The sequence below is a fragment of the Muntiacus reevesi genome, chromosome 9 (assembly GCF_963930625.1).
Source record: "Muntiacus reevesi chromosome 9, mMunRee1.1, whole genome shotgun sequence".
NCBI lineage: Eukaryota > Metazoa > Chordata > Mammalia > Artiodactyla > Cervidae > Muntiacus > Muntiacus reevesi.
In genome coordinates, this window is record NC_089257.1 from 36,043,290 (window position 1) to 36,068,200 (window position 24,911).

A 24,911-nucleotide genomic window follows, 5' to 3' on the forward strand; every position below is an offset into this window, starting at 1 on the left:
GGGAGAAGGCGAGGGTGGGATGATTTGAGAGAATAACATTGAAACACATATATTACCACATGTAAAACAGATGACCAGTGCAAGTTTGATGCCTGAAGCAGGGCAGTCAAAGCTGATGCTCTGGGACAACACAGAGGGATAGGGTGGGGAGGGAGGTGGGAAGGGGGTTCAGGAGGTGGGACACATGTGCACCCATGGCTGATTCATGTCGATGTATGGCAAAAACCACCACAATATTGTAAGGTAATTAGCCTCCAATTAAAATAAACAAATTAATTAAAAATTTTTATTTACTTATTTTTTCACTACAAGTTTTTAATTTGAAGAAAACAATGACCCAGTTAGGTCTCTGCCCCGGGGCAAAATTAAAAATCTGTATTGGATTTTCCCACTTTCAGAAAGCCAGTTCTAGAGAATCAAATCAAGTTGTTATTAGTGGCTCCCCACAGGGTTGGATTTAGGGGACATCTTTCACTTTGGACACACATTTTGTTTGAATGTGTTACAAGAGCAAATATTAGCTTTAACCAGAAAAAAAAAGTTAGGAAAAAAACACATTTTGGTCATTTACCTTTGACCAGAAAGACTTCCCTGCACTTCACTATCCCCCTTACCCCAAACCCAAACTTGGGAGTCTTTTCAGTCACTTAGGAAAGAGATTTCTTTCACCTCATAATATCAAGTGGGAAAATGTTTCACCCCACTTCACCAAGCCCAGAGACCGTATGCAAATTGGCTAAACTCACACAGCAAGCTACTAGGACGGGATCTGGCATTCAGTTCTACTATTTTGGCTCCATCATGCTCCTAATATTCATTCATTCAATAAATATTCATTGACTTCAACTCTTTTAGGAGCTGGAAACATGGCTGAGAACAAGACCAACTGTTTGAATGGAACTTACCTTCCTGTGTGAGGTGTGAGAGTTATAGAGGAGAGGAAAGGAAACAATAAACAAGTAACCCATTGGAAACTATTGGTATCTATGCCCTGAGCTCATGGTGACAGGCCCTAGTTGACCTCTCTGGCTGCTTCTTTGCCCCTCCCCCAAATGCATATTTTACATCCAGTGTTAACCAGCTGTTCAATGTAAGTATGGTGTTCACTCTCCCACTGAAAGCCTTTTATCTCCTGTCAGCCTTTAAATCCTGCCCAGGAGACCCATCTCCTACTATGTCTGGAAAGAGGTTCCTTCTCTCCACCTACCCTCAGCCTCCCTAGACCAGGGGAAGCAATCATTTACCTAAAGGGACAGATTGTAAATATGTTAGACTTTGCCATTCAGCTCAAAAGGCAACTTGGAAGATATTACATAGACACAAGATCATTTAAAATGTAAAAACCATTCTTAGCTCATGTGTTGTGCAAATACAAAAATAACCAGTCACCTGGGTTTGGTTCATGGGGCATAATTTTGTGACCCCTCATGTAGACTGTGGCTACTCCCTGCCATTATCAGTCTACCCCCTAAACCCTCGACAGAGTATAAACCCCAAATGCAGCCACAGGGACCTGTACCCAAAGACTGAACCTTGTCCCTCCCATACCTAAAGCCCTCCTGGAGGTCCTCTTTATCCCCAGGATAAGGGACAAGGTACAAGCTCCTGACATTGGTGGGCTCACATCCTACTTCTCAACTTCCCTCCCTCTAGCTCCAGGTGCAGGGCTCCTGGACCTCCCTGCGCTCTTCCTGATACTCCCAGGTCCCGGGCTGGGCTGGGCATGGACACAGCTAGTCAGACACACTCCTGCTCACAAAGCTCCCCCAAGGCCAGGTGAGAAAGATGTCCCTCATCCCCATGATCCCCAGGTGTCTGTCTACCTGATTCTGGGCCCTTCGTGCCTTTCATCCAGGAGCCAAGGGACTTGTCCCCTGCCCTTGGGTAACCCTCCTCCCCATGCTCCACACCTCCTCCCACACCCTCAGCCCTTTCTCCTCCTTCTGCCTCCTTCCCTTTCTTCTTTTGGAAGCAGAGGGGCCCAGACTTACAATCTTGGATATCTAGGCACTCAGCTTCTCTGCTCATCTGTGTAATGAGGGTAATCAGGGAAATTTAAAATGTTTAATGATCCTTAGGGGCTTCCCTGATAACTCAATGGATAAAGAATCCACCTGCAATGCAGGAGACACAGGACACCAGGATTTGATCCCTGGCTTGGCAAGATCCTCCAAAGAAGGAAATGGCAACCCATCCCAGTATTCTTGCCTGAAAAATCCCATGGACAGAGGAGCCTGGTGGCTTATGGTTCATAAGGATCACAAAGAGTCAGACACGACTGAGTGACTAAGTACAATGACTCTTAAGACAGAGATACAAGTCAATCATCAGGGATTCGGGGAGCAGGAAACTGGGGGCTTTACTTGGGATGAAAATTTTAGCTGGTAAAGTTGGGGGAGGTTCTAAGGGACCACCTGGTATATGTGTGTGATATGTGTGCTGGGTTTGTGGTGCCTGTGTGTGTGTGAGTTTGTGTGTGAATGTGTGAAATGGCTGTAGAGCAGTCTGTACAGAGTATGTCCATAGTTTAACACCAGGAGAGGGGGCTTTCCAGGTGGCACCAGTGGTAAAGAATCTGCCTGCAATGCAGGAGCCGCAAGAGATGTAGGTTCAATCCCTGGGTCAGGAAGATTCCCTGGAAGAGGGCATGGCAAACCACTTCAGTATTCTTACCTGGAAAATCCCATGGACAGAGGAGTCTGGTGGGCTACAGTCCATGGGGTCGCAAAGAGTTGGATAGGACTGAAGTGACTTAGCACAGCAGGGGCATCTGTGTACAGGCTGAACACCAGCACTCACAGGGGGAGCAGTTTCTACCCAGTCTGGTGCCAGCAGGGGAGATGAAGAATCTCACACACTTCCAGTCACTTTCCCTTCCTTGTCCTCAATCCTGGGCCCTCCTCAAAAATGCTCCCTTCAGCAGAGCTGAACTTGGCATGTTTGTGGCCTTCCTGTCATAATAGACATGTTAACTGTGGGAGTAGGTCAGGTACTAGATCCCACATACCCTCTGGGCTCCCTACCTGGGGCCAGGCCAGGGCTGAGCTGAGAAGAGTGAGCACATTTCTTCCTTTCATCCACAGCCCCTTCCCGATAAGGTCAGCATCCTTGGGCCCATTCTGCAGATGATGAGATGGAGGCACGGGGAGGCCTGGCATGCATCCTCCAGGGTCCCACAGCCAGTCAGTTGCTCAGCCAGAGTCTGACCCACGTCTGCTTCTCACTTGCCCATTCCCTATGGGCCCCCGCCTCACTCCCCATCCTGTTCATCCCTATTCCCCTCTCTTTACCCACCCACCTGAGTCAGTCTCCTCTTCTCTGCACGAAAAGCAAGAACTCAATCCTGTCTGAGCAGTCTGAGCAACCCAAATGTCCCAGAATCACTGATTCCTTCCTCACAACACTGAGCAGCTTGAGGTGGGTCCCTGTCCTGGTATTCAGGTGGAACCCACAGCCCAGGAGAGCTAAGAACCCTGCCCAAAGTAACAGCTGAGGACTTCTACCCCCAGACCTAACAAATTCCCACTCCCTGCAGAGGCCTCCAGGAGGACCAGTAGGCTCAGCAGTCCCCTCAGGACCTACATCTTGGTTCCATCAATACACTGTGTGTACTTGGAATGACAGGAACCCACAGTCTCCCATCCCCCAACCCAGTCCCCTTACTCAGGGTAATGATGCTGAAGACATAATACAGGACCGCAAAGGTCTGCAGTCTGCGCTCCCATGGCAAAAACAAGGACACGAACTCCACCATGCTGGCTCCTCTGCTGGCTCTGGAGGCTTCTCTGAGCTCTGCTGTGGTTGGAGACAACTGCTGGCTTTTGTTTCTGCTGGAGGTTGTCTAAGTGTTTGTGGGGGCTGGGGAGGGTGAGTGCCCAATGCCTCCCTGCCCACACTTGGCAAGGATTTCTTTCCTAGGAGAATTCTTTGAACCCACTACCCTAGACCCAGGTAGAGATGGAGGGAAAATAATACATTTGCTTCCTTAGGCAATGCTTTATCTGCCAGATAATTTTTTTTGTCAAATCTTGCCCATTTCTTGGCAGGTGAAGCACCAAGTATAGTGCAATCCTGTCCTCTTTATACCTTCCCAGCAATAAACAATTGTCTTATTTCTCTTGCCAGGTCACTCTTCCCCTCCACAAATGTGCAGTAATAACTTCCATCAAAAATTTCTTGTCCCCACCATCTCCTCCATCTCCTGCCCTATTCCTTAGCTCACCTGCATAGCACAACTCTTGGAATAACTGTCTGCATTCCACACCCTCCCCTCCCATTCTGTCCTCCCTCCTCCAGACTTCAGACATCACTGCTCCATGGAACTGCCCTTGACAAGTTCACCAGTGGTCTCCACACTGTTGAATCCAGTGGTTAGTTCTCAGCTCTCATCTTGACCTCTAGCAACCTCAGACACAGTTGGTCCTTCCTTCCTCCTTGAAACCACTTGATCTGTGGACACCACACTCTCCTGATTTCCCTCTTGCCCCTCTGGCTGCCCCTGGATATCCACAGTGGTTCTTATCCTTCACCAGGCTAAGTGTTTGAGGGCCCTCCTGCCCCCTCAGCCATTGGACCCTCCCTCCTTTCCAGCAGAGACCTCATCCAGACTCATGGCCTTGGAGTCTGTCTACAGGACAAACACTGCCAAACTGCATCTCCAGCCTGACTTCCCTCTGGGATCCAGACTTGACTATGTAGTTGGCTACTTGATATCCTCCCTGATAATCTTCTCAGCACCTCCAGCATGGCCTCAATAAAACTGAACTTGACCTTCCCTCTCCTGCCCAGACCAGCGTTTCCTCTGCTCTTTGTCATCTCAGGAAAGGGGACTCAATGACCTGATTCCTCAGACCAAACCTCAGAGTCACTCTGGACTATTTCTTTCCCTTTCCATTCCCCTCTTTCAGCCTGTTCTCCTAAATCTCTCCTTTAAAATGTACACTTTGAATTGAAATATATCAAACATACAGGAAAAGGCACAAACTCTAAGTGTAGGAGTGATGCATTGTCCCAGAGTGAACATAATGCTGTGATCTCTGCTCTGACTGACCAATAACACCTTGTCCATCACTCCTCTCCTCCCCAAACTTCACACAGCTTTGTCTCTGCTTTGAACTTTATAATAAGTGAGTCTTACACAATATGCCTTTTGGAACTGACTCTTTTGGCTCAAGACTACATTTTGAGAGTCATCCAAATTGTGTGTATTTGTGGTACATTTGTTCTCATTGACACATAGGACTTCACTGTGTGAATAAGCCACAATTCTTGTATTTTACTACTGAGAGATCTTTGGTGTGTTTCTGTTTCTGGCTATTGCAAATTGTGCAGCTGAGGGCTTTCTTTTCTGTTTTTCTTTTTCAAATTTATTTGAGAAATAATTGATATACGTTACTATAGAAACATAAGGTATCCAGTATTATCTTGTGATTTACAAATGTTGTGAAGTGACTACCACAATAGATTTCACTATTATCCATCATCTTATATAGTACAATAAAAACAAAAGAAAAGAATTCTTCTTGTGACGAGAGCTCTTAGGGTCTATTGACTTCCCAACTCGCCTATGTATCATGCAGTAATAGGGGCATTCTTTTCATGACTTTGATTCACATTTCCACACATTTCTGTTGAATGAGTCCCAAGGAATAGAACAGTCATGTCTCTTTTTATAAAACCACATATTTCCCAAAGTGATTGTACAAATTTACACCCACAAGCCTCACACGAGAGTTCCAATTGCCCCACATCCTCCTTAATATTTCAGCCATTATAGTGAGTATGTGGGGACACTTCATCGTGCTTACTGTGATTTTCTAGCCTGAGAGGTGGAGCACATTTTAATTTGTTTATTGACCATTTGAATAACATTTTATGACAAGTTCATGCTCTAGTCTTTTGCTGATTTTTATATCTCTTGCATGGGGAAGTTGCTTTCCACTCCCACAGCCAGCCTCTTTGATCGACTCTGATGCCAGTGTTCTCACTGGTTTCTGTCTCTGTACCCTTTCTCCTTCCCAAAGTCTCAACAGCCAGAGGGAAGGCTAGGTCAAAGGTCATATGTAACTTCATGAACTGGTGAGGAGTAGTGCCAGGCTTTTCCCAAAACAGCAGCAACAGTTTACACTCTCACCAGAAATATATATGAGATCCCTTGGATGCATATCCTCTCTGGCCCTTGGTGTGGACAGACTTCTAATTATTTATTAGCCTGTAGAGTGATATTGAATGGGGATCTTGATTTGTATTTCCTCTTCATGAACATTGAACATGTCTTTATTTGGAGGCATTTCCTCTCTTTGTAAACTCCTTCTTAATTTTTGCTATTTCCCTATAGTGTTTGTTTGTCTTTACATATTGTGGATCTCTTTTTCAATATCTAGCTTTGTTTTAAGGTGTCACTGCATGACAAACTATTTTAAATTTTAATATACTCATATTTGTCAGCTTTTTAAAAATAGACATTGCTTACTTTGATTTAGAAAATCAAGTAATGCTGAAAATGTGTACAATTGCACTCCAAAGTGCAAATTGACCTTGACCTTGCAATTCAAAGTGCAAATTGAGCAAAGCAATGCTCAAAATTCTCCAAGCAAGGCTTCAATGGAACATGAACCAAGAACTTCCAGATGTTCAAGCTGGATTTAGAACAGGCAGAGGAACCAGAGACCAAATTGCCAACATCCGTTGAATCATCAAAAAAGCAAGAGAATGCCAGAAAAACATCTACATCTGTTTCATTGACTATGCCAAAGTCTTTGACAGTGTGGATCACAACAAACTGTGGAAAATTCTTCAAGAGATGGAAATACCATACCTGCCTCCTGAGAAATCTGTATGCAGGTCAAGAAGCAACAGTTAGAATGGGACATGGAACAACAACTAGTTCCAAATTGGGAAAGTAGTACGTCAAGGCTGTATATTGTCATGCTGCTTATTTAATGTATATACAGAGTACATCATAGGAAATGCCAGACTGGATGAAGCACAAGCTGGAATCAAGATTGCCAGGAGAAATATCAATAACCTCAGATATACTGATGATACCATCCTTATGGCAGGAAGTGAAGGGAAACTAAAGAGCCTCCTGATGAAAGTGAAAGAGGAGAGTGAAACTGCTGGCTTAAAATCAACATTCCAAAAATTAAGATCATGGCATCCAGTCCCATCACTTCATGGCAAATAGATGGGAAAATAATGGAAACAGTAATAGACTTTATTTTCTTGGGCTCCAAAATCACTGCAGATGGTTATTGCAGCCATGAAATTAAAAGAGGCTTGCTTCTTGGAAGAAAAGCTACAACAAACCTAGACAGCATATTAAAAAGCAGAAACATTACTTTGCTGACAAAGGTCTATCTAGTCAAGGCTATGGTTTTTCCAGTGGTCATGTATGGATGTGAGAGTTGGACCATAAAGAAAGTTGAGGGTCAAAGAATTGCTGCTTTTGAATTGTGGTAATGGAGAAGACTCTTGAGAGTCCCTTGGACTGCAAGGAGATCCAACTAGTCAATCTTAAAGGAAATCAGTCCATTGGAAAGACTGATGTTGAAACTGAAGCTTCAAGTTTTTGGCCACCTTTGCGAAGAACTGACTCATTGGAAAAGACCCTAATGCTAGGAAAGATTGAAGGTAGGAGGAGAAGGGGAGAACATAGGATGAGATGGTTGGATGGCATCACTGACTCAATGAACATGTGTTTGAGCAAGCTCCAAGAGTGGGTGATAGACAGGGAAATGTGGCTTGCTGCAGTCCATGGGGTTGCAAGGAGTCAGACACAACTGAGCAACTAAACCAAACATACCTAAAAGACATTGAGAATTATTTTCTAAGTTCTTTTCTTTAAGCCCACAGTAGTATCTTGGTGTTTCAATCCAGGTAACTTCCCATACTGAGCCCCTATACTAAGTTTTTTTCATGCTTTATTTCCCTTTTAAATGAAAATATAGAATATTGCATTAAAAGATGTGTAAAAAATAAACTCCAAAATACTTTTTTTCTCAGAAAAAACTTCTCCATTAAGAATTTAATATTGCTTTCATACATAAATATTTAATCATCTGAATGTTTATATAATTATATAGTATGAGTTAGCTAATATTAGATTGTTTGTTACTTTACCATAAGTCTTGAATACTCTGGTATGACTAAAAATAAGACAGGATGGTATTGTTGAAAGAAGGGACAAATAGATCAATGCAACAGAATAGAGAACCCCCAAGTAGACCCCCATACAAATCATCAGCTGATCTTTGGCAGAGGAAGAAAGGAAACACACTGGACAAAAGATAGTCTTTTGAGCAAATGGTGCTGGATCAACTGGATATTTACATACCAAAAAAAAAAAAAAAAAGTCCATGAATCTAGACAGACTTCACACCCTTCACAAAAATTAACTGAAAATAGATTATAGAACTAAAGTTAAAATGCAAAAACCTGAAACTCCTAGATTAAGCTGGAGAAAATCTAGGAGAACCTGAGAATGGCAATGGCTTTTTGCATACCAAATCACAGGCACAATCGTGAAAAAGAGATAAGGTGAACTTAAATTAAACTCTTTGGCTCTTCAAAACGCACTGTCAAAAGAACAAGAAGATAAGCCACAAACTTGGAGAAAATATTTGCAGAAGGCAAATATGTCAAATGACTATTACCCAAAATGTGCAAAGAACTTTGAACACTCAACAATAAGAAAAGCAACAATCTGATTAAAAAAAAAAAAAAAAAAAGGCAAAAGACCTAAGCAGACACTTCCCAGGAGATGTATAGATGGCAAATCAGCATATCGAAAGATGCTCCACATTATATCTCATTAGGGAAATGTAAATTCAAACAACAATGACATACCACTGCACACGTAGTTGAATGATCCTAATCTGGGATGCTGACATCACCAAATGCTGATGACATTCATGTGAAGCAACAAGAACTCCCATTGGCTGCTGCTGTCAATGCAAAATGGTAGTCACTGTGGAAGACAGTTGGCACTTTCTTAAGAAATGAAACATACTCTTCTCGTATAGTACAGTAATCATGCTCTTTTATATTGGTTCAAATGAGTTGAAAACATGTGCATTCTAAAGCTTGCACATAAAGTTATAGCAGTTTCATTTATATTTGCTAAGTATGGAGGCAATCTTGATATCATTCAGTACGTGAGTGGACAAATAAACTGTGGCATATCCAAACAATGAAATATTATTTACTGCTAAAAAGTAGCCATGAAAAACATGGAGGAAACTTAAATGCATATTAGTAAGTGAAAGAAGTCAATTTGAGATGGTTATATAATATATGATGCCCATTGTTTGATATTCTGGAAAAGACAAAACTGTAGAGACAGTAAAAAGATCAGTGGTTGTCAGGGGTTAATGGGGAGGGACAGGTGAATCCACAGAGCCCAGAGGATTCTTAAGGCAGTGAAATTATCCTGTGGGATACTATGATGGTAGATACATGTTATTATACATTTATCAAAACCCACAAAGAGTAAAACAGGAAGAGTGAGCCTTAATGTAGATTATGAACTTTGAGTAACAATGTGTCAATGTAGGTTCATCGATCATAATAAATGAATTGCTCTGGTGCCAGATGTTGGTAGCTGGGGAGGCTGTATGGGTGTGGAGACTGGCATATATGAGAACTTTGTACTTTAGACTTAATTTTTCTGTGAACCTATAACTGCTCTAAAAATTTGACTGAAAATCCACACACACATTGAGCGTGTTTAAGATGAAAATTACCCTTAACTCAGCACTTCAAACAATAATGAATATTTATTATTTCACATAATATCTATGGGTTAGGATATCAGGAATGACTAGCCGGGTGCTTCTGCTTCAGGGTCTCACATGAAGCTGCAATCCCAATGTCACCCAGAGTTCTTTTCATTTGAAGGTTCAATTGGAGCTGGAGGATGCACTTCTAATTTGGGTCACTCATATGGCTGATAGTAGGAGGCCTCAGTTCCTCATTATTTGGAACTGAGTTTGCCTGAGTATCCTCCCAATATGGTGGCTGACTTGCCTAGGGTAGGTGATCTAAGGGAGAGCAAGATGAGGCCACAGTATCTTTGCTTACCCTGCTTCAAAACTCACACACCATCATTTTTCACAACATCCTGTTATCTCTAGCTTGTGGCAATTTGTGGGGAAAGAAAAAGCACTATAAAACATTCGTGTCTAGGCTTTTGTGTGCACATAAGTGAACATTCCACCAGAGTAAATACCTAGGAGGAGATTGCTGGGTCAGAAGACAAATCTATGTTTAACTGTATAAGAAATGGCAAAATTATTTTTCATCTGTAATCAAAAGAAACAAAGCTTTTTAGGTTTTTTTTAAAATTAATTTTTCAAGTTGACTGTACCATCTTACATTCTATCAGCAATATATTAGTGTTCCAGTGAGCCATATCCTTGCCAGCACTGGTAATTATTAGCTTTTAAAATTTCAACCTTTGTGATAGGCTCTCATTATGCTTTTGATTTGTGTTTTAATAATGATATTGAACATCTTTTTATGTGTTTATTAGCTATCTGTATGTCTTTTTTTAAACTTCTTATTTTATACTGAAATATAGTTGATTCACAATATTGTATTAGTTTCAAGTGTACAACAAAGTGATTCAGTTATACATATACATGTAAAGATTTGTCCATTTTAAAGAAGCAACTTTGGAATTTTTTGACATCTCTGATATATAGTTTTTTTTTATTTAATTACCTTGCATTTTCTCCCCCATTTCCCTTCTATTTTCTTTGTGTTTCCTCTGGATGATCTCTAACTTCCTGAAACTCATCAATAGAATATTAATTATCTTTCTTTGTTTCTAAAGTATGTAATTAGGTGATCAATTTCCCAGTGAATATTTCTTTTATCCTATGAGCTTTGTTAAGTAATGTTTTGTTTTTCCAGCATTGAATATTTTCTAGTATAAATTGTAATTCTTTTTTAGACAGATGAATTAACTTAGAAGCATTTTTTCCATTTTCCATTGTTCAGTTTCTAAATATGTGAACATAGGCGATCATCTTCAGTGAGTGGTTGCTTAATCACTGTACTGTCATCATTGACTTGTATAAGTCTTTGGCATTTGTTTATATTTGTTTTATGGCTTAGCATAAGGTCAATTTTTAGATATTTCTGGTAAGTCTGAGAAGAATGTGTATTCTCTAGTCTTGGGTGCAGGAACTTTAACTTTTATTTTATTTTTTAATTTTTATTTATTTATTTTTCAATTTATTTTTATTGGTTGGAGGCTAATTACTTTACAATATTGTAGTGGTTTTTGCCATACATTGACATGAATCAGCCATGGACTTATATATGTGTTCCCCATCCTGAACCACCCTCCCACCTCCGTCCCCTTCCCATCCCTCTGGGTCTTCCCAGTGCACCAGCCCCGAGCACTTGTCTCATGTATCCAACCTGGACTGGCGATCTGTTTCACACTTGATAATGTACATGTTTTGATGCTGTTCTCTCAGATCATCCCACCCTCACCTTCTCCCATAGAGTCCAAAAATCTGTTTTATACATCTGTGTCTCTTTTTCTGTCTTGCATATAGGGTTATCACTACCATCTTTCTAAATTTCATATATATGCATTAGTATACTATATTGGTGTTTATCTTTCTGGCTTACTTCACTCTGTGTAATGGGTTCCAGTTTCATCCATCTCATTAGAACTGATTCAAATGAATTCTTTTTAATGGCTGAGTAATATTCCTTTGTGTATATGTACCACAGCTTTCTTTTCTTTTCTTTTTTTTTTTATATTTATATCCTCTTTACTTATTTATTTTTTAAAATATAATTTAATTTTTTTTTCAGTGGGTTTTGTCATAGATTGATATGAATCAGCCATAGAGTTACACGTATTCCCCTTCCCAATCCCCCCACCCACCTCCCTCTCCATCCGATTCCTCTGGGTCTTCCCAGCCCACCAGGCCTGAGCACTTGACTCATGCATCCCACCTGGGCTGGTGATCTGTTTCACCATAGATAATATACATGCTGTTCTTTTGAAACATCCCACCCTCACCTTCTCCCACAGAGTTCAAAAGTCTGTTCTGTACTTCTGTGTCTCTTTCTCTGTTTTGCATATAGGGTTATCGTTACCATCTTTCTAAATTCCATATATATGTGTTAGTATACTGTAATGTTCTTTATCTTTCTGGCTTACTTCACTCTGTATAATGGGCTCCAGTTTCATCCATCTCATTAGAACTGATTCAAATGAATTCTTTTTAACAGCTGAGTAATATTCCATGGTGTATATGTACCACAGCTTCCTTATCCATTCATCTGCTTCCATGTCCTGGTTATTATAAACAGTGCTGCAATGAACATTGGGGTGCACGTGTCTCTTTCAGATCTGGATTCCTCAGTGTGTATGCCCAGAAGTGGTATTGCTGGGTCATATGGCAGTTCTATTTCCAGTTTTTTAAGAAATTTCCACATTGTATTCCATAGTGGCTGTACTAGTTTGCATTCCCACCAACAGTGTAAGAGGGTTCCCTTTTCTCCACATCCTCTCCAGCATTTATTGCTTGTAGACTTTTGGATAGCAGCCATGGTGACTGGTGTGTAATGGTACCTCATTGTGGTTTTGATTTGCATTTCTCTAATAATGAGTGATGTTGAGCATCTTTTCATGTGTTTGTTAGCCATCTGTATGTCTTCTTTGGAGAAATGTGTACCACAGCTTTCTTATCCATTCGTCTGCTGATGGACATTTAGGTTGCTTCCATGTCCTGGCTATTATAAACAGTGCTGCAATGAACATCGGGGTACACGTGTCTCTTTCAGATCTGGTTTCCTCAGTGTGTATGCCCAGAAGTGGTATTGCTGGGTCATATGGCAGTTCTATTTCCAGTTTTTTAAGGAATCTCCACACTGTTCTCCATAGCGGCTGTCCTAGTTTGCATTCCCACCAACAGTGTAAGAGGGTTCCCTTTTCTCCACACCATCTCCAGCATCTATTGCTTGTAGACTTTTGGATAGCAGCCATTCTGACTGGCGTGTAATGGTACCTTGTTGAGGTTTTGATTTGCATTTCTCTGATAATGAGTGATGTTGAGCATCTTTTCATGTGTTTGTTAGCCATCTGTATGTCTTCTTTGGAGAAATGTCTGTTTAGATCTTTGGCCCATTTTTTGATTGGGTCATTTATTTTTCTGAAATTGCACTGCAGGAGTTGTTTGTATGTTTTTGAGATTAATCCTTTGTCTGTTTCTTCATTTGCTATTATTTTCTCCCATTCTGAAAGCTGTCTTTTCACCTTGATTATAGTTTCCTTTTGACCACAGCAATCAGAGCAGAAAAAGAAATAAAAGGAAACCAGATAGGAAAAGAAGAAGTGAAACTCTCACTGTTTGCAGATGACATGATCCTCTACATAGAAAACCCCCAAGACTCTACCACAAAATGACTAGAGCTAACCAGTGAATATAGTAAAGTTGCAGGATATAAAATTAACACACAGAAATCCCTTGCATACCTATACACTAACAATGAGAAAACAGAAAGAGAAATTAAGGAAACAATACCATTCACTATAACAACAAAAAGAATAAAATACTTAGAAGTATATCTACCTAAAGAAACAAAAGACCTATACATAGAAAACTATAAAACACTGATGAAAGAAATCAAAGAGGACACAAATAGATGGAGAAATATACCGTGTTCATGGATCGGAAGAATCAATATTGTGAAAATGAGTATACTACTCAAAGCAATCTATAGATTCAATGCAATTCCTATCAAGCTACCAACGGTATTCTTCACAGAACTAGAACAAATAATTTCACAATTTGTATGGAAACACAAAAAACCTTGAAGAGCCAAAGCAATCTTGAGAAAGAAGAACCAAACTGGAGGAATCAACCTGCCTGACTTCAGGTTCTACTACAAAGCCACAGTCATCAAGACAACATGGTACTGGCACAAAGACAGAAATATAGATCAATGGAACAAAATAGAAAGCCCAGAGATAAATCCACGTACCTATGGACACCTTATCTTTGACAAAGGAGGCAAGGATATACAATGGAAAAAAGACAACCTCTTTAACAGGTAGTGCTGGGAAAACTGGTCAACCCCTTGTAAAAGAATGAAACTAGAACACTTTCTAACACCATACACAAAAATAAACTCAAAATGGATTAAAGATCTCAATGTAAGACCAGAAACTATAAAACTCTTAGAGGAGATCATAGGCAAAACACTCTGTTACATAAATCACAGCAAGATCCTTTATGACCCACCTCCCGGAATATTGGAAATAAAAGCAAAACTAAACAAATGGGACCTAATTAAACTTAAAAGTTTTTGCATAACCAAAGATCTTTAATTTTTAAAATCTTCTACATTCCTAGCAACATTTATGCGTATGTTTTACCAGTTACTTAGACGTGTTTTTTTTTTTTTTTAAATCTCTCTCTGATGATGATGATGGATTTTGTGCATTCTTTTTGATTCTGCAATGTTTTGCTCCATTGATTTTGAAGTTATATTGTGAGATGTAAACTATTATATATATTTCTGGTAAATTACTTCATTTATTTTTATATAGTGACCACTTTTTATCCTTAATAATGGCTTTTGTTTTAAGGTCAATTCTGTCTGATATAACATACTGATATGACCTTCATTTTGGTTAGCATTTGCCTGCTAAAGAGTTTTCATCACTTTATTACATGCTTATGTGTCATTGTGTTTAAACATGTCTTATACAAACAATGTATAGCTGTATGTTATCTTAGTTGTTATTTTTCTACCTCTGACATACTCTATCTTTTAACTGTAAAGTTTTGATAATTTACATTTGAACTGTGAATTGAAAGTGTTAGTTGCTCAGTGGTGTCTGACTCTTTGCAACCCCGTGAACTGTAGCCCACAAAGCTCTTCTGTCCATCGAATTTCCCAGGCAAGAATACTGGAGTGGGTTGCCATTTCCTTCTCCAGGGGATCTTCCCAACCCAAGGATTGAACCCAGGTCTCTAGCATTGCAGGAAGATTCTTCACTATCTAACCATTAACCCCATCACTGACATATTTGCAATATTCCTACCATCTTATACTCTATTTCCTCTTTGCCATGTTTTTTCTCTATGCATTTTCTCCCTCTTTTCTGGCCTTAATAAAGTTGTCAATATTACCATTTCTTTGTCTCAGTGAGTGTTTTAAGTTAATATACTTTTTAGATTGCTAAGTTAATGAATATGTCTATTTTCCTCACAAACAATAATGGACTTTGGAATACTTTAACTTTGATCACGTCCTCCCATGTTACCCAACTTTATTTTCCTGTATCTTAGTTCCACACTCTTTTCATTCACCTCAAATTAGTTCAAGCATGGCCAGAACCACATGCTAGAATAACTAAAAGACTAAAGAGACATCCCAGAGCAGTGGTACAAACAAAAGAGAAGAGTATTTCTTTCTCACATGACAGTGCAGAAGCAGGCAAGTGCTCCAAGGCTACTGGGAGTCCTAGGAGGTCACCCAAGATAGGTTTCCTCTATCTTGTTCTCTACTTTCCCATTTGTTGTTGTTGTTTAGTGACTAAGGTGTGTCATTGATGACTCTGCAACCCTGTCTGCCAGGCTTCCTTGTCCTTCCCTCTCTCTCGGAGTTTGCTCAGATTCATGTCCATTGAGTCAGTGATGCTCTCATTCTCAGCTGCCCTCTTCTGTTTTTGTCTTAGTTTTTCTCAGCATCAGGGTCTTTTCCAATAAATTGGCTTTTCACATCGGGTGGCCAAAGTATTGGAGCTTCAACTTCAGCATCAGTCCTTCCAATGAATATTCAAGGCTGATTTCCTTCAGGGTTGACTGATTTGATCTCCTTGCAGTCCAAGGGACTCTCGAGAGTCTTCTCCAGCACCTCAATTCAAAAGCAACAAATTTTCAGCACTCAGCCTTCTTTATGGTTCGACTCTCGCATCCCCACACAACTATTGGAGAAACCATAGCTTTGATTATATGGACCTTTGTCAGCAAGGTGATGTCTCTGCTTTTTAATACACTGTCTAGGTTTGTCATAGCTTTCCTTTCAAGGAGCAAGCCTGTTTTAATTTCATGGCTGCAGTCACCACACACAGTGATTTTGGAGCTGAAGAAAATAAAATTTGTCACTGTTTCCACTTTCCCCCCTTCTATTTGCCATGAAATGATGGAACCAGATGCCATGATCTTCATTTTTTGAATGTTGATTTTTAAGCCAACTTTTTCACTCTCCTCTTTTGTCCTCATCAAGAGGCTCTCTAGTTCCTCTTCACTTTCTGTCATTAGGGTGGTACCATCTGCATATCTGAGGTTGTTGATATCTCTCCCAGCAATCTTGATTCCAGCTTGTGAATCATTCAGTCTGGCACTTCACATGATGTATTCTGCATAGAAGTTAAATAAGTAGGGTGACAATATACAACCTTGACGTACTACTTTCCCAATTTTGAACCAGTTCATAGTTCCATGTCCCGTTCTAAATGTTGCTTCTTGACCCACATACAAGTTTTTCAGGAGATGGATAAGGTGGTCTGGCATTTCTATCTCTTGAAGAATTTTCCACAATTTTTTGTGATCCACTCAGTCAAAGGCTTTCACGTAGTCAATGAAGCAGAAGCAGATTTTTTGGGAATTCTCTTGCTTTTACTATGATCCAATGAATGTTGGCGGTTTGATCTCTGGCTCCTCTGCCATTTCTAAACCCAGCCTGTACATCTGGAAGTTCTCGGTTCAAGTACTGCTGAAGCCTAGTTTGAAAGATTTTGAGCATAACCTTACTAGCAAGTAAAACGAGCTCAGTTGAACATTTTTTGGCATTGCCCTTCTTTAGGATTGAATCAAAACTGATCTTTCCTAGTCTTGTGGACAATACTGAGTTTTCCAAATTTGCTGACATATTGAGTGCAGCACTTTAACAGCATCATATTTTAGGATTTCCTTATAACACTAGGAAAAATAGATACTATCTCCCAAAGCTGACTCTGTGCAGGACTGCATAGGGCTCTGTGGTTATCTCCTGTCATCCCCACAAGCCTGAGGTTGGTCATCTCCAGTGACACAGGAGGAAATGGAACTGCTGAGGAAATGAGCAGCTGGTTCCTTCATTCTGAGAGAGTATCACATGCATAGGTGGGTTTGCAGCTTGAATCTTGTGCTCTGAATATCATATTTACTATGCTCCATTTCTGGCTTCACAGATGAGGATGTTGAGACCTTGCAAGAATCAGCTGACTCCCTGAAGTTACTCAGCCAGATGATGACAGAGATGCCATTGGGATCAAGAATTCCATATTCCAGAAGGGAGCCCTTTCTACCATAAGAAGGCCCCTCTGAGGAAAGGAAGGTCTAGTATTGTCCCCTGGACCCCCATGTGCTCCCAGTTGCACCACCTTGAAGTCACCATGTGGAGGGTGTTGGCAGAGCAACTCTTGCCTTGCTGACTCCACTTGGAAGGATGTCTCTTTTCCTGCTTTCTGATTGTGACTGCTTCATTCTTGAAGGGGAGCTGATGGTTTAAGGAGACACCTTCAGCAACAGGGAGCCAGGAGGCTGAGAAACCTTCTTACCCAGGACTGTGGAGGTGCTTCAGAGAGGGCCTGGGGCCTTCAGTAAAGATAGAGAGAGTTGGGGGACAACAACAAGGAAGGTAGGACACGACAGCCCAAGAGGAGCCTCTGGATATTACACGCCCCCTCGTGGACTCATTGTGCTCTTTGTTCAGCTAGGTTGTGTAGAGGTAGTTGGGGTCAGTGGTTTCTAACTCTAACTCCTTGTTTTTAGTTCAAATTCCCCAGAAGCAGACCCCGACATAGGACAGGAGCCCAGTGAGTCTGGTTTGTTGAGGAAATGCCCATGGGAGAAGCTAAAGCAGAAGTTGAGGCAGCAGAATGAGGAAGGGGAAGCAGATAAGCAGAGTGTGACCCACATCAGGAGCAGTGTCAGCCCATCCCGCAGGGCAGCAAACATGATGTCCCAAGTGTGTTATTGCTTAGAGCAAGGAGCTGGGCTTCCCCAGTCAGTCTGGGCTGAGGGGCCCTTGGGTGCAGCGGGAGGGTGTGATGTAAACTTGCTATGTTCGCTTACTCTGCTCCTGGGACTGTGTCTTCAGTGGAGTCAGGAAACCCAGGAGAGGTGCAGGGACAGGTGTTAGGAAGGTTGACACAAGCCCAGAATGGTGTTCAGAGTCACAGTGAAGGGAGTTTGGTGGAGCACCAACAGTGTTCCCTCACCACCCTCAAGATTTATCCTCATGTTTCAGGACCCCAGGTCCTCCCCAACAACACTGGATGGACAGGAGCAGGGTAAGGACACTGATTGTCTGGGAGCCTGAAGCTGCAGGTGAGGTGGAGATTTGGCATGAGATTGCAAGGTACAGTATCAGGGGAGCCCCAGGGAGCAGGATGTCACAGTCTGGAAGGACTGAGGGGCTTGACTCTCCTGTAGTTTCTGGACTCCTGCTTTGCACGTTCATGAGACATGCACACAGCTAAGTATTCAGACCCAAGAGCCAGGAACACACTTGGGTGACTGTGTGTGGAGACCAGGCACTGGTCACAGAAGTGTGCTAACACAGACTCATGCTGGGGTGTGTGCAGGCAGTGATATGAACCCAAATGCACACACAGATCCTGGGACAGAAACATATCCATAGCCTTTCACAATCCGTTGTATGTGTATTTTCCTGAGCTCACACCTGAAGCATAGCCTTTCAAGGTCCTTTCATTCCTGGAAGAAGAGGTAGAGAGTTGGGAAGTGTCCAGGGCCAGGCTGATTACAGTTTTCTCAGAAAAGTGACCTTTGGTTGGAATTGCTCAGATCATGCAATTCTGTATTTTGCTCATAGAATTGCTCAGATCATGCAAAGTCTGGTGTCGCTTGTGAAGCAATGATAAAAGCATGTGGAAGCTCAGTTGCTGCCTCCTGCCCCATCCACCCCACCCATGTCCCCAGAGTTCCACACCCATCTTTGATCTAAGCCATAGTCCGTCTAGGACCGGGGTCTCCCTGCCTGCAGTGCACAGATGAGGACCTGCAGTCATACAAGGAATGAAATGGGGACCCTGACTTGCAGTCCCTGACAGGTAGCCTGCATCCTCCCCAAGTGGCAGGAGTCAGCAGAAACATGGCCAGTGGGAACCAAGGGTCTTCAGTTCAGAATCAAATTGCTCTTGGCTCTGAGGGGCTCCCCGGTTAAGAGAGGTCACAGTTATTTTAAAAGCTTGGTGAATGCTGAGTAGACAGAAGCCAAGGACTGTGGAAGCCCAGAGGAGACACATGATAGCCCGGAGGGGGTGCTATCAGGGAAGTCTTTCTGAGGACATGGAGTCTGAAAGGGCTCTTGAAAGGCCAATAGGATTTGGATTTCGGTAAAAGGACTTTCAGGCAGAGGGAACAGTCTCTACAAAATGCTGGCACTAAGGGAAGCACAATGCCCTAGGGAATTGGAGGAAGCTCAACAAGGATGGAGGAGGGTAGGAAGTAGCTGGCGAGGAAGGCAGAGCCAACACTGCAAAGGGAGGTAAGCCAGCCAAAGGGTTAGAGGCACCCTGAGGACAAAGAGAATCCACTGGGCAGTTTTCATCAGGGGACTGATGGTGTCAGACCTACACTGGGAGGTCCTTCTGGCTCCAAAGTGCAGGGTGGATTTGGGGATGGCTTGAGCCTGATTTAAGTGGAATGTGGGGCAGCTGATTTCTGGAAGGCATGTTATGAACATACCTCTGTAACAAGAGAGGAAGAAATTTCAATGGACAACATTGAAAGTAAAAAGTTGAATATAACTTGTTATATTACTGGTCAACTCATGAGAATGGCAGAATTTGGGGAGATTGACTTTTCATCTAGTTGAGTCTCAGTCAATGTTCATACCATCAAATGATGGCAAATGTTCATCTTTACAAGTTATTCTTATCTTACACGTTGTAAAGATACTGGCTATAGTTTATTGACCCTGGTTTAGACTAGTGGGACCAGTAGAAGCAATTGAGAAAGAAGGGGAGTCTCCTATCCCTGCTGCACAAAGGGCCTCCACCAGCCTGCCATCCTTTGAGAGAAGGCACTTCTTTCAGTGAGTCAGAGTGGAGGAGGAAAGACAGAACAGGCTCCATCCTGAAAGCAGGACTCCATCTTGGGTCAGACTGTGGACTTTGAGCTATATGCCCAGTATCTATGGAAATGACATACCAACTGGAAAACCAGGACCCTTGGATGGAAGAGCTCCAGGGCTCGTACCTAGACTCTCTGTTGACTAAAAGAATACCCTAATTATCAGTGTAACCAAATAGAATCATAAATTCTTTTATGCTTAATGGGGTATGACCACAGGCCTATTGATAACTGTCCACTGTTAACTACCTAGGCTTAAAGCATATGAATCATGGGTTAACTTTGATTGTATCTTTCTTTTCCTTTGTTCAGACTAGTTTCAGGGAATTTGGGGAGGTGGGTTTGGGCACATACACTTAGGCTATATAAGGTTTTCAGAAAAACTGGTCAGGGTCCTTGGTTAAGAGGAGACTCTTTCTTGGGCTTGCTGTTGTAATAAACTGCACTCTACTATCTGCATTGTCATTCTGAGTGAGTTTGTTTCCCGGAATGTGTGGCTACATTTGGTGCGTTGGCCGGGAAACTCCTCACTTTGAGGAGATAAGTCCCATTTGGGACTACTCCAAGGCCTTGGGGCTCGGATCTTCTAGAGGGGGAAAGGCACCTCGCCCTTCTGGAAGGATTCTGCTTCTCAATGCCCGGACCTTTCATGTTAGCAGGTAGTGGATGGTAGCAGGGGAACTGAGTGCTCAGGTGAGGAGGAACACACCCGGTAGGGTGGAAGAGGGGGCCTGATCACCTCCCTGGGCTGGGATTAGAAGGGGCAGACACACAGGAGTCTGGAATAGGCAGGTGGCAACAATTGCTTGGTACACAGGTTGACGAGCGTGTTAGGGCTTAGGAAGGAAATTTGTGGAGGTCATTTAGGAGGTGGTGTCCATGCCATCTTGGGGAAAATTATTACCAAGCAATTGCCAGGGGATTTTTAGGAGAAGAAACTTGGTTTTCATGTGCTCATATTTTGCCCTCCCCAAGGAGGTGTCCCATCTGCTATGAAATTCTGGACCCTCTCGGAATTATCAGGCTAGAAGGAGGGGAATACATAAGTGAGTATAAATTGGCTTTTCCGGAGACAGCCTGGGACATGGGATATTTAACCCATCTGTGTTTTCATCCACACCTGATCAAGCCTACCAAGGCAGAATGGACTTTATTTATTTATTTATTTTTCTCTGCCCTCATGGAACTTTTTTTTTTTTATTAGTTGGAGGCTAATTACTACACAACATTTCAGTTGGTTTTGTTATACATTGACATGAATCAGCCATAGAGTTACACGTATTCCCCATCCTGATCCCCCCTCCCACCTCCCTCTCCACCTGACTCCTCTGGGTCCTCCCAGTGCACCAGGCCCGAGCACTTGTCTCATGCATCCCACCTGGGCTGGTGATCCGTTTCACCATAGATAATATACATGCTGTTCTTTCAAAACATCCCACCCTCACCTTCTCCCACAGAGTTCAAAAGTCTGTTCTGTACTTCTGTGTCTCTTTTTCTTTTTTGCATATAGGGTTATCGTTACCATCTTTCTAAATTCCATATATATGTGTTAGTATGCTGTAATGTTCTTTATCTTTCTGGCTTACTTCACTCTGTATAATGGGCTCCAGTTTCATCCATCTCATTAGAACTGATTCAAATGAATTCTTTTTAACAGCTGAGTAATATTCCATGGTGTATATGTACCACAGCTTCCTTATCCATTCATCTGCTGATGGGCATCTAGGTTGCTTCCATGTCCTGGCTATTATAAACAGTGCTGCAATGAACATTGGGGTGCACGTGTCTCTTTCAGATCTGGTTTCCTCAGTGTGTATACCCAGAAGTGGTATTGCTGGGTCATATGGCAGTTCTATTCCCAGTTTTTAAAGAAATCTCCACACTGTTTTCCATAGTGGCTGTACTAGTTTGCATTCCCACCAACAGTGTAAGAGGGTTCCCTTTTCTCCACATCCTCTCCAGCATTTATTGCTTGTAGACTTTTGGATAGCAGCCATCCTGACTGGCGTGTAATGGTACCTCATTGTGGTTTTGATTTGCATTTCTCTAATAATGAGTGATATTGAGCATCTTTTCATGTGTTTGTCTTCTTTGGAGAAATGTCTGTTTAGTTCTTTGGCCCATTTTTTGATTGGGTCATTTATTTTTCTGGAATTGAGCTTCAGGAGTTGCTTGTATATTTTTGAGATTAATCCTTTGTCTGTTTCTTCATTTGCTATTATTTTCTCCCAATCTGAGGGCTGTCTTTTCACCTTACTTATAGTTTCCTTTGTAGTGCAGAAGCTTTTAAGTTTCATTAGGTTCCATTTGTTTAGTTTTGCTTTTATTTCCAATATTCTGGGAGGTGGGTCATAGAGGATCTTGCTGAGATTTATGTCGGAGAGTGTTTTGCCTATGTTCTCCTCTAGGAGTTTTATAGTTTCTGGTCTTACATTTAGATCTTTGATCCATTTTGAGTTAATTTTTGTGTATGGTGTTAGAAAGTGTTCTAGTTTCATTCTTTTACAAGTGGTTGACCAGTTTTCCCAGCACCACTTGTTAAAGAGGTTGTCTTTTTTCCATTGTCTATCCTTGCCTCCTTTGTCAAAGATAAGGTGTCCATAGGTTCGTGGATTTATCTCTGGGCTTTCTATTCTGTTCCATTGATCTATATTTCTGTCTTTGTGCCAGTACCATACTGTCTTGATGACTGTGGCTTTGTAGTAGAGTCTGAAGTCAGGCAGGTTGATTCCTCCAGTTCCATAGAATGGACTTTAAAAGTCAAGAGCGAAACAGTCTTGGAACATATGGTGCTCTGGTTTGGCTGTGCTGACCAGCAAGTGAAGATACACCAATCCCCCTTCTCCATCTGGGATCTGACCGGTAAGGCTCTTCTCACCCTAATTAAGAAGGAGGCAGAATGGCAACTTAAGTGTCATTGAGTGGAAATATCAGAAGTACATAGCGTACTGAGAACTTCGTAGACAGAATGGAAAGGAAAAGTAGAAGAAGGTCTGAGAAGGTAAGCAAGATACGGGGAAGTGAATCTAAGGCAACTGTATTGGAGTGCATGATTAAAAATTTAAAGAAGGGATTTGGAGGAGACTATGGTGTGAAGATGAATCCTAACCGCCTCCACATACTCTGTGAGGTCGAATGGCCCCCTATGGGAGTAGGATAGCCACCAGAGAACACCATGAACTTAAAAATAGTGGAAGCAGTCTATACAGTAGTCACAGGAGAGCCAGGACACCTGGATCAATATCCATATATTGACTCATGGCTAGGGTTAGCTCAAGACCCTCTTTCTTGGACAAGTTTCTGTGTCCAGAAGGGAAAGGGAAAAATATTAATGGCATAAAAATTGACAATGATAACAAAGGAAATTCTACAGGATTTGGACCTGTAGATGGGGGGATGACTTGACCCCTCCTTCATACTGGATAATGACACGCCTGCCTCCCAGTGCTCCCCCAGGACCAGAGGCTGCCTTAATACCCAATCCAGGGCCAACTGAAGTTCTTGCAGCAGCCACTGCTTTTCCACCAGCTCTCCTGGAGTTCATAGAGTCACCATTTTGGCAGGTTCCAATCCCAGCAATGGAGACCTCTGGTCAACGCCCCCAGAATTCCACCTCAGCTGGACCTCCTACATTGTATTCACCTCCCCCGGTGAGTACTGATGGGAAGGGGGAAGAAAACACAGCAATTAGACAGAGGCTGCGCTCCACCGAGGAGCAGGGGGAAAGAACCCCACTACAGGTGCCCCTCAGAGAGCTACAACAGCCTCCAGTTCAGGACGCATGGGACTACCATCAGCCCCCTGTAGCCTATTATTACCAGCCATTTTTCTCTATGGATATATTAAACTGGCAGAGATACGCTCCACCATACTTGGGGAAGCCACAAGCCATGATTAGGTTAATGGAGACTATTTTTCGAACCTACCGCCCTACGTAGGATGACATAATCCAACTACTAGTCTCCCTCTTCAGCACTGAGGAAAGACACAGGATCCTAACTGAGGCCAGAAAATGGCTCAGAGAAATGGCACCTGAGGGGACTGTAAACCTGCGGCGGTGGGCACAACGAGCCACCTCCGATGAGAGGCCCAGCTGGGACTGTAACACAGAAGAAGGGAGGGGCCACCTGGAGAGAGACTATTTTTCGAACCCACCGCCCTACGTAGGATGACATAATTCAACTACTAGTCTCCCTCTTCAGCACTGAGGAAAAACACAGGATCCTAACTGAGGCCAGAAAATGGTTCAGAGAAATGGCACCGAGGGGACTGTAAACCTGCGGCGGTGGGCACAACAAGCCACCTCCGATGAGAGGCCCAGCTGGGACTATAACACAGAAGAAGGGAGGGGCCACCTGGAGAGATATCGGGTGACTATTTTACAAGGTCTCAAGAGGGGGCCCGAAAAGCTATGAGTATCGCAAAACCCTCCGAAGTGATTCAAAGGGAAAGCGAATCCCCCATGTTACTACTGAGCCTTGTCAGGCCCTGAATCTGGCCACTCTATTTCTTGTGGGAGATGGTGGGCCCTCACATGATTGCAAGGAAATATGCCACCAGACCTGATTTGAGAGACCAGCCAATCCTGGACCCAGATTTGGTCCTGTACACCAATAGCACCAGGCCTGGTGAAACAAGGACAATGACTGTCGGGATATGTAGTAGTCATGGAAAAAACCATAGTTGAGGCTAGCTGTCTGGCATCACACTGGTCCGCTCAACAGGCTGAACTATATGCTCTAATCCAGGCCCTCCAGCTGTCAAAAGGTAAGAAGACAAACATTTACACAGAGT

General features: G+C 42.4%; 1 protein-coding gene across 5 annotated transcripts in view; it reads right to left on the reverse strand.

Moving 5' to 3' along the window:
• LOC136174212 (2-acylglycerol O-acyltransferase 2-like) overlaps positions 1 to 24,911 on the reverse strand; it is an 85,482-nt gene that overhangs the window by 39,330 nt on the left and 21,241 nt on the right. For 4 of the 5 annotated variants that reach the window (XM_065944199.1, XM_065944200.1, XM_065944198.1 and 1 more), the window contains exon 2: positions 8,848 to 8,968. The gene's annotated coding sequence lies outside the window, so the exon portion shown is untranslated. Of the gene's footprint in view, positions 1 to 8,847; positions 8,969 to 22,146; positions 22,997 to 24,911 lie in introns of those variants that run through there. The other variant, XR_010664389.1, reaches the window with a different exon arrangement.